The sequence below is a fragment of the Mixophyes fleayi genome, chromosome 1 (assembly GCF_038048845.1).
Source record: "Mixophyes fleayi isolate aMixFle1 chromosome 1, aMixFle1.hap1, whole genome shotgun sequence".
Classification (NCBI taxonomy): domain Eukaryota; kingdom Metazoa; phylum Chordata; class Amphibia; order Anura; family Limnodynastidae; genus Mixophyes; species Mixophyes fleayi.
The window spans coordinates 26,627,903-26,639,623 of NC_134402.1; positions in this window are offsets into that span (position 1 = coordinate 26,627,903).

The following is an 11,721-nucleotide window of genomic DNA, read 5'->3' on the forward strand; positions in this document are numbered from 1 at the left end:
AGCTAAATGCAACCCCCAACTTATTTCTCTTCTGTCTCATTTTATAAAAAAAATAATTGTATAAAATTGGCAGACTCATAAAACGTAAGGGGTTCAGGCAAGTATCTTCTTTTTAGCAGCAGTTATGATGCCAACTAACATTTATCCAGGTAAAGTAACCCCCGATCTGCACCCCAATTAACACCGACACAGCCCCAACGCACAAACCACACCCACATTCTGTCATAACTCCGCTCACTACCTTGTATACCTGCCCGCTTCAACAGCGGAAGTCGAAAGAAATAATAACGGAAGAAAGTGATTGGTTCAATATCTGCCACAATGAGTGACCGGTAACTACTGTTGCTGAGAAGCGATTGCATTACCCTCCAGCACATTGGACATGCTATAAGAGATTCTACAGATAAAGCATCATGTTTTTAATGACTTTTTGTACAATGTCTTGCTCAACAATGGGGCTGCTGTTGTCTCTAATGTATCATTTAAAAGAGATGGGCATCCATGTTGTTTTGTTTCATAATTACAATGGTAATAAGATGCTCTGCAAATTATTTTATTTTTTTCTACTTCCTTACGGTTACAAAAATAACAGTTTAGCTTATCAGCTTCTCCGCAGTAATAAGGGGTAACAAGTTTTTTTTTCCGAAAAACTGCAATATTGTTGCCAAAATTCTAACAGCAGGTTTGGTTGCTTGTTAGTTCTATTGTAACTCAGACCAGGGTCTTTCCCCCCATAAGGGCCTTGTCTCAGACGACTTTGGTTCTCACCTCACCTCCTAGCTCCTAGTTTGCTTCTCCTCACTTCCCCTAACACTTCAGTCAGCAGTAATTGATTGCTAGAAGGCTTATGGGATAATAGGAGGCTTCAGACCTTTCTTAAGTAACTCTAACACGGTGATTGGAAGCATTGCAGGAATGGGGATAGAAGAGGGTGAGAAAGTATCCTGCTGCTTCTGACCCTGCGCATTTCGCCATATCAGTCACTGTACTCACCCTTGCTGCAGTCAGTGGCAGGCGACTGGAACATTGGGGGAAGGGGTCATTTCAACTGCCACCTAAGGAAGCAGAAGATGGCGAAACGCTCCTGGCTCAGACTACTATCTTTTACTTCTCAAATGATATACATCAGCTAAAATCTCCAGATCAAAAGTAGATAATAGTAATTGCAACCTATTTTCCAAAATAAGGCAGCAGAAATGTCAATAATAATCGTTTAAAAATGTCTTAATATAAATTGGTAAGCATGAGTTTAACATATGTAGACTTTCCTTTACATAGGATCTAGGCATGAACATGCATTTATAGTTTATTTTTCACCTGGTTATAAACTTGCACAAGTCAGAACTGTTTAAGGAACAATTAAATACACAAAGTCCAAACATGCATATTTGTTATTGCAAAATGGTACCTGAAAGTTTAGAAAATACAGCAATGTCTTACCCACTGGTGCTTAGTTCTAGTGATCTGGGTATCACACACTGTTATGCAGTTTTAGGACTCTCTGGTTCATCCCTTAACACATCACATTCCATTTTGTTTTACCTTCTCTGCAGCTGTTAGCTTTAAGGGAATAAGAATGAAACACTAGCTGTTCCAATCATAGACAGCTTGGTGATGATGTCTCAGAAGAGACCAGTTACAACAGAGCTAGGTTACTGGGATTTACAGATACATTTATTTGGCAATTATTAATTTTACGAAAGATGCTATTTAAAGAGACAATTATGCCTTAAAGGATGCACATTGTACTATTTGCATAAAAATAACTGTATAATTTAATTGTGTATTGTTGTTTATACTTTTACATACTGTAAATAAATGGATCCTTTAACAAACACCTACGCTCTACTTGTTTATCAATCCTACTGCATGTTTCCATGTCTCTACAAAAACCAATGTGCCCTTGGTGTGCTTGGCCAAAAACTGGTTCATGTGGAGAATCTGAAGAATATGATGTAGAGAGCATAAGTGTCAAGTGGACATTATGATATCAGGTAGAATCATTCTGTGTCGTGGATGTTGTGTCTGGATGTTATTTTTATACTTTAATATTTTTTGTAACATTTTATTTTTTTTACATTTTTTTAGAAGTGGAATTGAAAGCCTAAGTCACAGCGCCAGCTGCCAGCCAGTATCACTCAGCTGCTCCGGAAATATTGTATTAGTAATTGGTTTTCTATCACTGCAATAAGTGGCAGTCTTTGTCATCACCGCATAACAGTAAATAGACATAGTGGGCTTGAACATAAATGCCGTTATGTGGCGTATTTTGAGTATAATCGCACTGCGCCTGCCGAGAGATGGACCATACACCAGAGAACGTAGCAATGTCCAATTCGTCTTTTAGCACAAAGGATCCATACTACAGCCTTTATTTTCATGGGAGTAACGGGGAGGGATCTGGGCTTATACACAGGGTCACTGTACAGTGCCAAGCTTGAGCGCACACAGCAGCGTATGATTCAAGCTTTGCGGATCTCCCAGATACATGTTTTCTGTCATATCACTTACACCAGCTACAGATCGGGTGTAAGCGCCAATTACTAGTCATGATGGCTGTGTATACATGCTAGACAGGGCCGGTGCTAGGGTCCATGGCGCCCTAGGCATTTTGAAAAAATCGGCGCCCCCCCCCTGCAAAAATCGGCGCCCTCCTCCCCCCTCACCCCGTCTTTCCTTACCTTGTCACACCACCGCCGCCTCTCTGCTCCGTCTCCTCCCCTCCACTCACTGACACTAGTGAGTGGAGGGGAAGAGACGGAGCAGAGAGGCGGCGGTGGTGAGCAATAGCCTCTCCCCCCCCCCCCATGCATCTGAATGCTGTGCAGTGGCCGTGACAGGTATGGTCAGCGGTCGCCGCACAGTTTTAAAGTAATTTACATTCTTGTGGCGCCCTCCAGGCGCCCTCCAGAGCCCGGCGCCCTAGGCAAGTGCCTAACCTTGCCTAATGGGAGCGCCGGGCCTGATGCTAGAATATGTGTTTGCAATCAGAAGCAACGGTAAAATGCATTTTATGGACAGTAGACTTTAATAACATGATGCAGAAGAGTCAATTCTAAGAAAATCTGCGCAAAGTATCTCTGGAACGGCCGCGAAACACCTCACTGATTTTTTTGCACAGAAATATCACTTATTTTTACTGTTCGTCATGGTCAATTGATCCCCTCACCCATGATAACTGCATTTAATTGGAGAAAAAATGAAAACAAAAACATATTTAAATTTTTCCATAAATGACTATATTATTAACAGGTGACGATAATTGATTTTATTTTTCCTGTGCGTCCGTGCAGAGAGTACCTAGACCTGTATTCAAAGTAACGATAGGACTAGTTCTCTATCACCACTTATCGCAGTGATAGAAAACCTCCAATCACCACAAGTTGCAGGAAAAAATCGCCAAAGCAGCTTAGTGATGTTCGGCTGCGCGGCGATACTATCTGGCAGCAGTAAGATGCGCTCCTACGTTTAGCCGGCCAGTCTTTGATGCATCAGTACACGCATGACCCAGCTTTCCTTTTCACACATGTGGAATGGAACAATAAAATATTTATTATACTGCTGCAGCTATTTAGAATGGAAAATGCTTTATTTAAACAAATAAATAAATAATTAATAGAGCATTTTTTTTTTTTTTATTATTTTTTTTTTGTATTAATATCCTCTGCTATTGCCATCCTGAGATGGTGTCAATGACAGGAGGATTGATCAGGTATATGTACAGCCAAGGTTCTTGCTAAATAGACTTTGCCGGTGGTAGCCCTTTTATTCTCTCTCTGTATGTCTCACTCTGTCCCTCTCTCAAATTATCCCTCTTTCTTTATTTATGTCCCTCTCTCTCTCTCTCTCTCTCTCTCACTCCCTCTCTCTCTCTCTCCTTCTCTCTCTTTGTAACACCCTCTCTCTATCATTCATTCATTTTATTGAGACTGTCTGCCTTATTAGATATTTATGTGTTATATTTGACAGATCTTTTGACCAGCACCCAGAGTTCCTCAGAAGGGCAGTTTGCCCAAGACTGATGAATATCTGAGGATACCCATGAATTGCTCTTGTTAAAGTAAGGCCAGCACGGTGGCTCAGTGGTTAGAACCTCTGCTCACAGCACTGGGGTCATGAGTTCAGTTCCCGACCATGGCCTTATCTGTGTGGAGTTTGTATGTTCTCCCCGTGTTTGCGTGGGTTTCCTCCGGGTGCTCCGGTTTCCTCCCACACTACAAAAACATACTGGTAGGTTAATTGGCTGCTAACAAAATGCCGTTAGTCTCTCTCTGTCTGTGTGTGTGTGTATATTAGGGAATTTAGACTGTAAGCTCCAATGTCGCAGGGACTGATGTGAGTTCTCTGTACAGCGCTGTGGAATTAGTGGCGCTATATAAATAGCTGATGATGAAGTGTCACTGAATAAAGTGAGTTCCTGCCTATCACCTCTTCTGGTTCCTGGTATTCGTCATAGAAGGCATAAAATGAGGGCTGTGATGTCTCCATATTTTGACACTGCAACCAGGAGAAGGTGGTACTGGAAGCCATTTATTGTTAAGGAATCCATTACACCAGATTCCCAAGCTGTGTGCCCCAGACACTACTCCCAATGATTAAGTGACCAGTCGCACTCTCATAAGTCCCCTGTGCTCCTTCCTGAAATAGCTCTACTAGGAATGTGGTGACTAGCACCATGAGGAAAATAGGGACAGGTGAGGGACAACACTTCACTTCTGCCTCACAGCACTGGGGTTATGAGTTCGATTTCCTACCATGGCTTTATCTGTGAGGAGTTTGTATGTTCTCCCCGTGTTTGCGTGGGTTTCCTTCGGGTGCTCCGGTTTCCTCCCACTCTCCAAAAACATACTGGTGGGTTAATTGGCTGCTATTAAATTGACCTTAGTGTCTCTCGGTCTGTGAGTCTATGTAAGTTAGGGAATTTAGACTGTAAGCTCCAATGAAGCAGAGGACTGAGTTCTCTTTACAGCACTGCGGAATTAGATTGTATATAAATAGATGATGAGGATGATGATGATGAAGGAGGTGCGTTAAGACCCTCATCTGTCACCCCTAACATCTCACCTTGCCCTATAGGGAAGAACAGGCAAGAGCTCTTAAATAAATTGATGTCCATGGGGATTATTTGTAAACTATATTACATTTGTAAATGAAACAAATCAGTTGAAATAAATTATTTTCAATTATTATTCTGTTATCATTTAGTACATTATTAAAGCATTAGTGTGTCAGAAATTAGTCACGTGATAGCATCGCCTACAGGTGTGTCACAATACTGAAAAAAGTTGGAAAATCAATGTGCTACGTTATGCTATGTGGTATGTTCCTTGCAAACCGTTCTTCCTCTGCTGAGCCACTCTGTCAGTCTCTACATTGGTTGCCTGTTTTTCAACGAATCCAATATAAAATTCTTCTACTAACATACAAGACCGTCAACAAAATTGCACCGACATACTTCTCCTCACTTGTCTCAAAATATCTCCCAACTCGACACCTCCGTTCTGCACAAGATCTGCGTCTCTCCTCCACTCTCATCACATCCTCCCATTCCCGGTTACAGGACTTTTTTCAGGCTGCACCCACTTTGTGGAAATTCCCTCCTCGCACAGTAAGACTTTCCTCTAGTCTTCAAACCTTCAAGCGTTCTCTGAAAACCCACCTCTTCAGGCAAGCTTATGGTATTCCTTAATCAGCATCTTAATCTCCCTAGATTACCCTATTACCACCCTCTATACAGCTAACACAAGACAACAACCCTCTGACCAATATGGCTATGTGACTGATCACACAGCCCACTCAATAATTTTACCTTTGCATTCTAGCTGATCCATTGTGCAATATGATGTAGCACATGCCCTTGTGTTTCAAACTCCCATTGTCCTATAGATTGTAAGCTTGCAAGCAGGGTCCTCTCTGTCTGTATGTATTACCCAGTATTGTCTTATTAATGTTTGTTCCCAATTGTAAAGCTCTACGGAATTTGCTGGTGTATATAAATAAATGTTGATAATGATGATGATGATGATGATACACTATTTTTATTATTTCTATTCAGATCTTTACCAGTGCTCAGGCTATGGTGTGGGGAGCGCGCTACATTTTGTCTATTTCCAATTCACCCTGCCTGACTGGCAAAGATTGGACCAGACCAGCAGCGATGGTTTCCTGAAGCATCGATTCACGTTCAGTCTGCACTTCCTGTAGAGTTTAATCTACGTCTTCACACAAAGAAACATTTCCTTTTCACTTTCTCAGAAATATACTCAGATGCTGGGTGATTTCAAGTCTTCATATAATAAACCTAATGGCTGTTGCCCACACATTGTGCACCTGAGGCCAAACACAGAAACCACCAATGTATGTGGTTCTCAGCTTAGTAGATAATAAGAAGCCAGTAAACCTCACAGTCCACATCCGTTTGGCTGGACACGTACACCAGTGCTGCTGAAGGACCTTGCTCGTTCCATTATCTAACTCTCAGTCTGTGACTTAACACTTGCCTCCATTTCCCTCCCTACATCATGACACTGCTCCTACCACATTCAGCGCTGCCCTCAGTACCATAATCACACATGTGTACAGGTCACTTCCTCCCACAAGATTAGCACCCTAATTTCCTGAAATACAATGTACTGCTGTGAGCAATCTGCCGCTCAGGTTGGCTACAGGTTGTACTGTCCCCAGCCACTTCCAAACTATGGACAACGAGATGAACAGAAGAAGAAGATTGAATTAATAAAGGTGCTCTAAATGAAATATACCTTAAACATGTGTATGTAAAAGTGTAGATTACATCAAACCGAGGGGGGTTCCTAGTGCCTGGAAACCCCCCTTCAAGCCTGGGGCACTGTATAATTGGACCCTGCCTCCGCTTCACACAGCTCTGCTTGAAAAGGGAGAGCTGCAAAACAGTAGAGCACGCAGCATTGCCCTTGCATATTATAGGGATAGGAAGAGTTGGAGAGCAGCCAAGCACTGTCTAATATTATTGCCACGCCCTAATGCATGCTGGTCACGCCCACTGGTGGCGTGGTGTGGAAACCCCCCTCTACAAATTCTGCGTTTGCCCCTGGATTAGGTGTGGTGGGAATTAATATTGCATGGGTACTTTAGGGATATATTTACAGGTAACACTGCCATTTCGTTAGTTAAAACCCAGTATCTAAAAAAGCTTAATAATCTGCAAAGATAAGTTCTCATTTAATGTCAGTGAGTATTTTCACTATTTCTAGTGTGAGCTGGAATTGATGTAGATTCATCTGTAAAACCACAAACAAGGTCTGAGTAATTATTTGTTTCCTTTGTCTACTCCTAGTTCTGTGAGACCGTGTCGGGGTATTTATTGGGGCAAGATGCCGTTTGTTATACAGGTAATATCAGTGTCATCCTATGCTGGACAGTCAGTAATCGCTAGCTCTATAGTGCCACAAATAGATTTAAATGAATAGTTCATAGGTAGCTGTTTGTTTGATTGATTGATTGATTATTGCTAATGACATGTGGATGGAGGTATCACGTTATGTTGTTGTGTTAAGGATTTTTAATTTGTTTTATTTTAACCCAAAGAAGTGACCAGTGTGAAACATGTTTTTGGCATACACAATACATAGGATTGCCAGGCATGCATTGTCTCCTACTTTCTTTCTTTTATATACTATATATTACTGCTGAGGATTGAACCAGTAGGTGTATCGATGCTGGCACATATTCCTGCTCGGGTATGTGAGTAAGGTTGGCGATTGTGTCTTTGATACAATGCACAACCTATAACTGGAGCCTAGTGAACAATATAGGGTCAGTGAGCTAGTGGCTAGTATGTAGTCCATTCCATAGTGGATAGTATACAATTCAGAGTAGATTCCCTGCTAACCAGTGAACATTATGTAGTTCATTCCCTGGAGACTAATGTATAATACAGAGTAGAGCGGGTCTAAGCAACGCTGTAGCCTAGAACACGTAATTCCACAAGTAGATTGCCAAATTGGATAAGATCTATTCTGTCGCCCCCTCTGACAAAGCGGTCAGGTCACTTCCAGACAAACAAGCCTGATAATGATCCTATTCATATTATCGTGGGGGATTTCCTATGCCCAGCATACGTAGTTTTGTTACTGCAGTGTGTTAGATCTTTGATAATGAAGAAAACAGAGCTAAAACACGATCCATCTCACACTCTCATCCCCCAAGTGAAAGCAACATTTGCTAATGTGTCAAAAATATCTTTATAAACTGAAGGCTGAAGTGGGAGTAGAAGGTTTCATATTATATCCAGTGCTGTGCAAATTAACGTAAATATATTTCTTAGTTTGACTCAGTCCCTTCCTTGCCGATACCTGGGGGTCTTGTGTCTCTGAGTTTTCCTTTCCGTGGTAATTCACACATTCTGTTATTAGGCAAAATGATTCATTTTACTTAAAAGAAGCCTCGGGGTAAGCCCTGTCAGCGATACATTGTCTTCACTCTGCAGAAGTGTCTCCCTCTGAAATGTCTGATTGTTACATTTATTATCTCGTCCATATGTTTTGATGTTTTTACTTATGAGACTTCTATGTGGCCGACATAGAACTTTCCTAATTTTGACAAGTGAAGTTATGGCTGAGACATCTGCACCCGGGGAAGTGAATGCTGGGCATACACCTAGGATACAACTCCAGCAGGGGCGAGGAACCAAGACCAGGATGAGGTAAGTTATTGTAAATACATAGGGCTAGATTTGCTAAACTGCGGGTTTGAAAAAGTAGAGATGTTGCCTAAAGCAACCAATCAGATTCTCGTTATCATTTATATAGAACATTCTACAAAATGACAGCTAGAATCTGATTGGTTGCTATAGGCAACATCTCCACTTTTTCATACCTGCAGTTTAGTAAATATACCCCATAGGCTATTTTCTTTATTCAGGTACCTAGTTACTGTAGAGGGAACTAAGGCAAAGAGAGAGAGAGTGTCAGACTATAGTCAGACACTCAACCTGTGTATAAGTCTTTGGACGACTAATAACAAATGCCTAAAATGAAAACAAAAAAAACCCACTACAATAATCATTAACATTTACTGGCAACCAAGACTGATATGGGTAAAGAAGATTGACTTAAAAGACTTTATAATAAAAACATTAGTTACTTGGATTACAATATATGAATTTTCACGTTGTGTAAATCAAGGGTCCTCCCATTTCATAAAGAAGCCCCCTTTAATTATTATCATCATGTTTTGTACTCCAAGGGGTGTATTTACTAAACTGAAGGGTTTGAAAAAGTGGAGATGTTGCCTATAGCAACCAATCAGATTCTAGCTGTCATTTTGTAGCATGTACTAAATAAATGATAACTAGAATCTGATTGGTTGCTATAGGCAACATCTCCACTTTTTCAAACCCACAATTTAGTAAATTGGTGCACTGATGTCAGTGAACACCATTTGTTTCAAGATAAAAAGTATAACTTGCTATAGGTATTTAAAATGTACACTTTTGTGTATAGTTAGACAGTATAATGCTAATCTTAATATAGGAGAGATATAAATCATCTTTAATAAATTGGGACAAACGATGAGCAATGCCCATTATTTTGTTCAGTGTTGTGCAAAAACTAATATCTAACACCTACTTATTAAGTAACATGTATGTATAAGAAATATGTGTCAGTAACCTCTATTTTTAAAGTAAAAATACTATTAAAAAAATGTCCACTAAATTATTTTCGAAATTTATTCCAAAACTTATACTACAATGAATTGCAAACACTAATAGTCATTTTTCTATTACTCCATGTAACAAACTTACCGTCTTCTCCGCAACAATGTGCAAAAACAACAGCAGTCGTGGCTGCCAGCCAAGTTCTATTGTAGTAACCAGGGAAGCTGGAGGGATGAAGAGCTCAGACTGTTGTCACTTCAAACTGAATTAATACATGTCGGCTGAAATCTCCAGCTCCAGCACGCAGATACAACAGAAACAACTTTAATATATGCTTTATAGTTTAGCAGAAGGCCACAGAAAATTTAGTAAGAATAATTTGTAAATCATCATATTTTTGATTATATTATTAATATTGAGTGTGATATAAATGAAAAATGTGTAGTTTCCTTCTGTTGTGTGTTCCATTTTAAATTTAGAATGCACATTATATATTTGTACAGCAGATATAGGAATATTTAATGGGTTTTTGTCGGAATGGACTGTAGTACAACGAAAGAGACGATGGCATTATACTGTTTTGCGGATGAGCTATTACAATCAGTAACACGGACACAAGATATGTGAAACACCATGGGATCCAATTACATATTTATATATTATAAAATCAAACAATATACTATTATGAATAATATAAGTATATTATGTTTTTTTTATAAACTATTCACTGCTATCATGCAATAGATAATATAATACTTTGCCCAAATTTGATCATATGATATCAGAAACAAAAGTGGTTCCATAGATCAAGTGTATAGAAGTCTTTAATACAAATGAAATAAAATCACACGCACATTTAAGTGACCAATACATCAGCTTCCGACCACTCTTGTCTGTTCCCCACCACATTAACTCTATATTGGTCGGCCAAATATCAGCACCATCTATACGACGCGTTTCGGGGGAGGGTTACCTCTTCACTATTTCCATTTAATTTTTATTCTACAACATCATATATAATGAATTATTTAAACATTCATGTTACTAAGCAATGCATTAAAACCAAACACATGAATGACTGTCCTATGTGCGCTGTCAAACCAATGTCTCTTTTAGGTAATAGAAGTGAAAAATATATGCATGCAAATTACATGAAACGACAATTAAACCTGCCTAAAAACGCAGTTATTCTACATGTATTTATTTGCAATGTTATATAAGTGAGAGCTATTATGATGTTAATTTATTTAACATTATATCATCCATACACAATAAGCCAGTGTAGGAAAAATAAATATATATATTTTTTTCTATGGAAGATTTAGTGCAGGTCTCTTAATATTTCCACCACACATTTTACTGTGTTTCCGTTGTGACTCTTATAAATAGATTTACAAAAGGCCTAAGTGTATTCAGCATGTCCACATAGGGTGTTTCCCATCCCAGCCGTTTACTAAAGAACGTTCGAGTGCTTTCTACTGATACAAATTATGTATTATTACCGGGATTATTCCTCTTTATCTACATTGAATAATGTGCATCTCCTCGCAGGTAGAGAATAATGATTCAAATTTTTATACCTGATTTTAACATATTGTAATACGTACATTACTGTGTATAGGCCTGTATATATATATAAAAAGTTGTAACTAGTTCATTGGATTTTACCTTCTGGCGATCTGCTTGTTTAATCAGGAATAACTTTTTCATTTCATAGTCTATTTAAGTACTACATTTTATCTCTTTTGGGGACAGATGGGGCTTTTTTATGGTAGCATACTAATATATTTATATTTTTATCTTATGGCTGTTATTTATGTAAAAACAAAGAAACAAATGAAGTTTTTAATTACTCTTACCATAATTATTATCACACAACTTAACTTCAAATGTAAACAGCTAGTTCTTCCAAGAAAACATTGGAAGGCCTTGTAAAATGAATCCAAATATGTGTCATTAATACAAGAACTGACATAACTATCGAGTCCAAAAACTAAGGTATACGTCTTAGTTTTAAATAAAACATTTTCTGCTTGATAATATGCTGTCATTGCACATGGGGGGAAATTTACCATACTCACAAT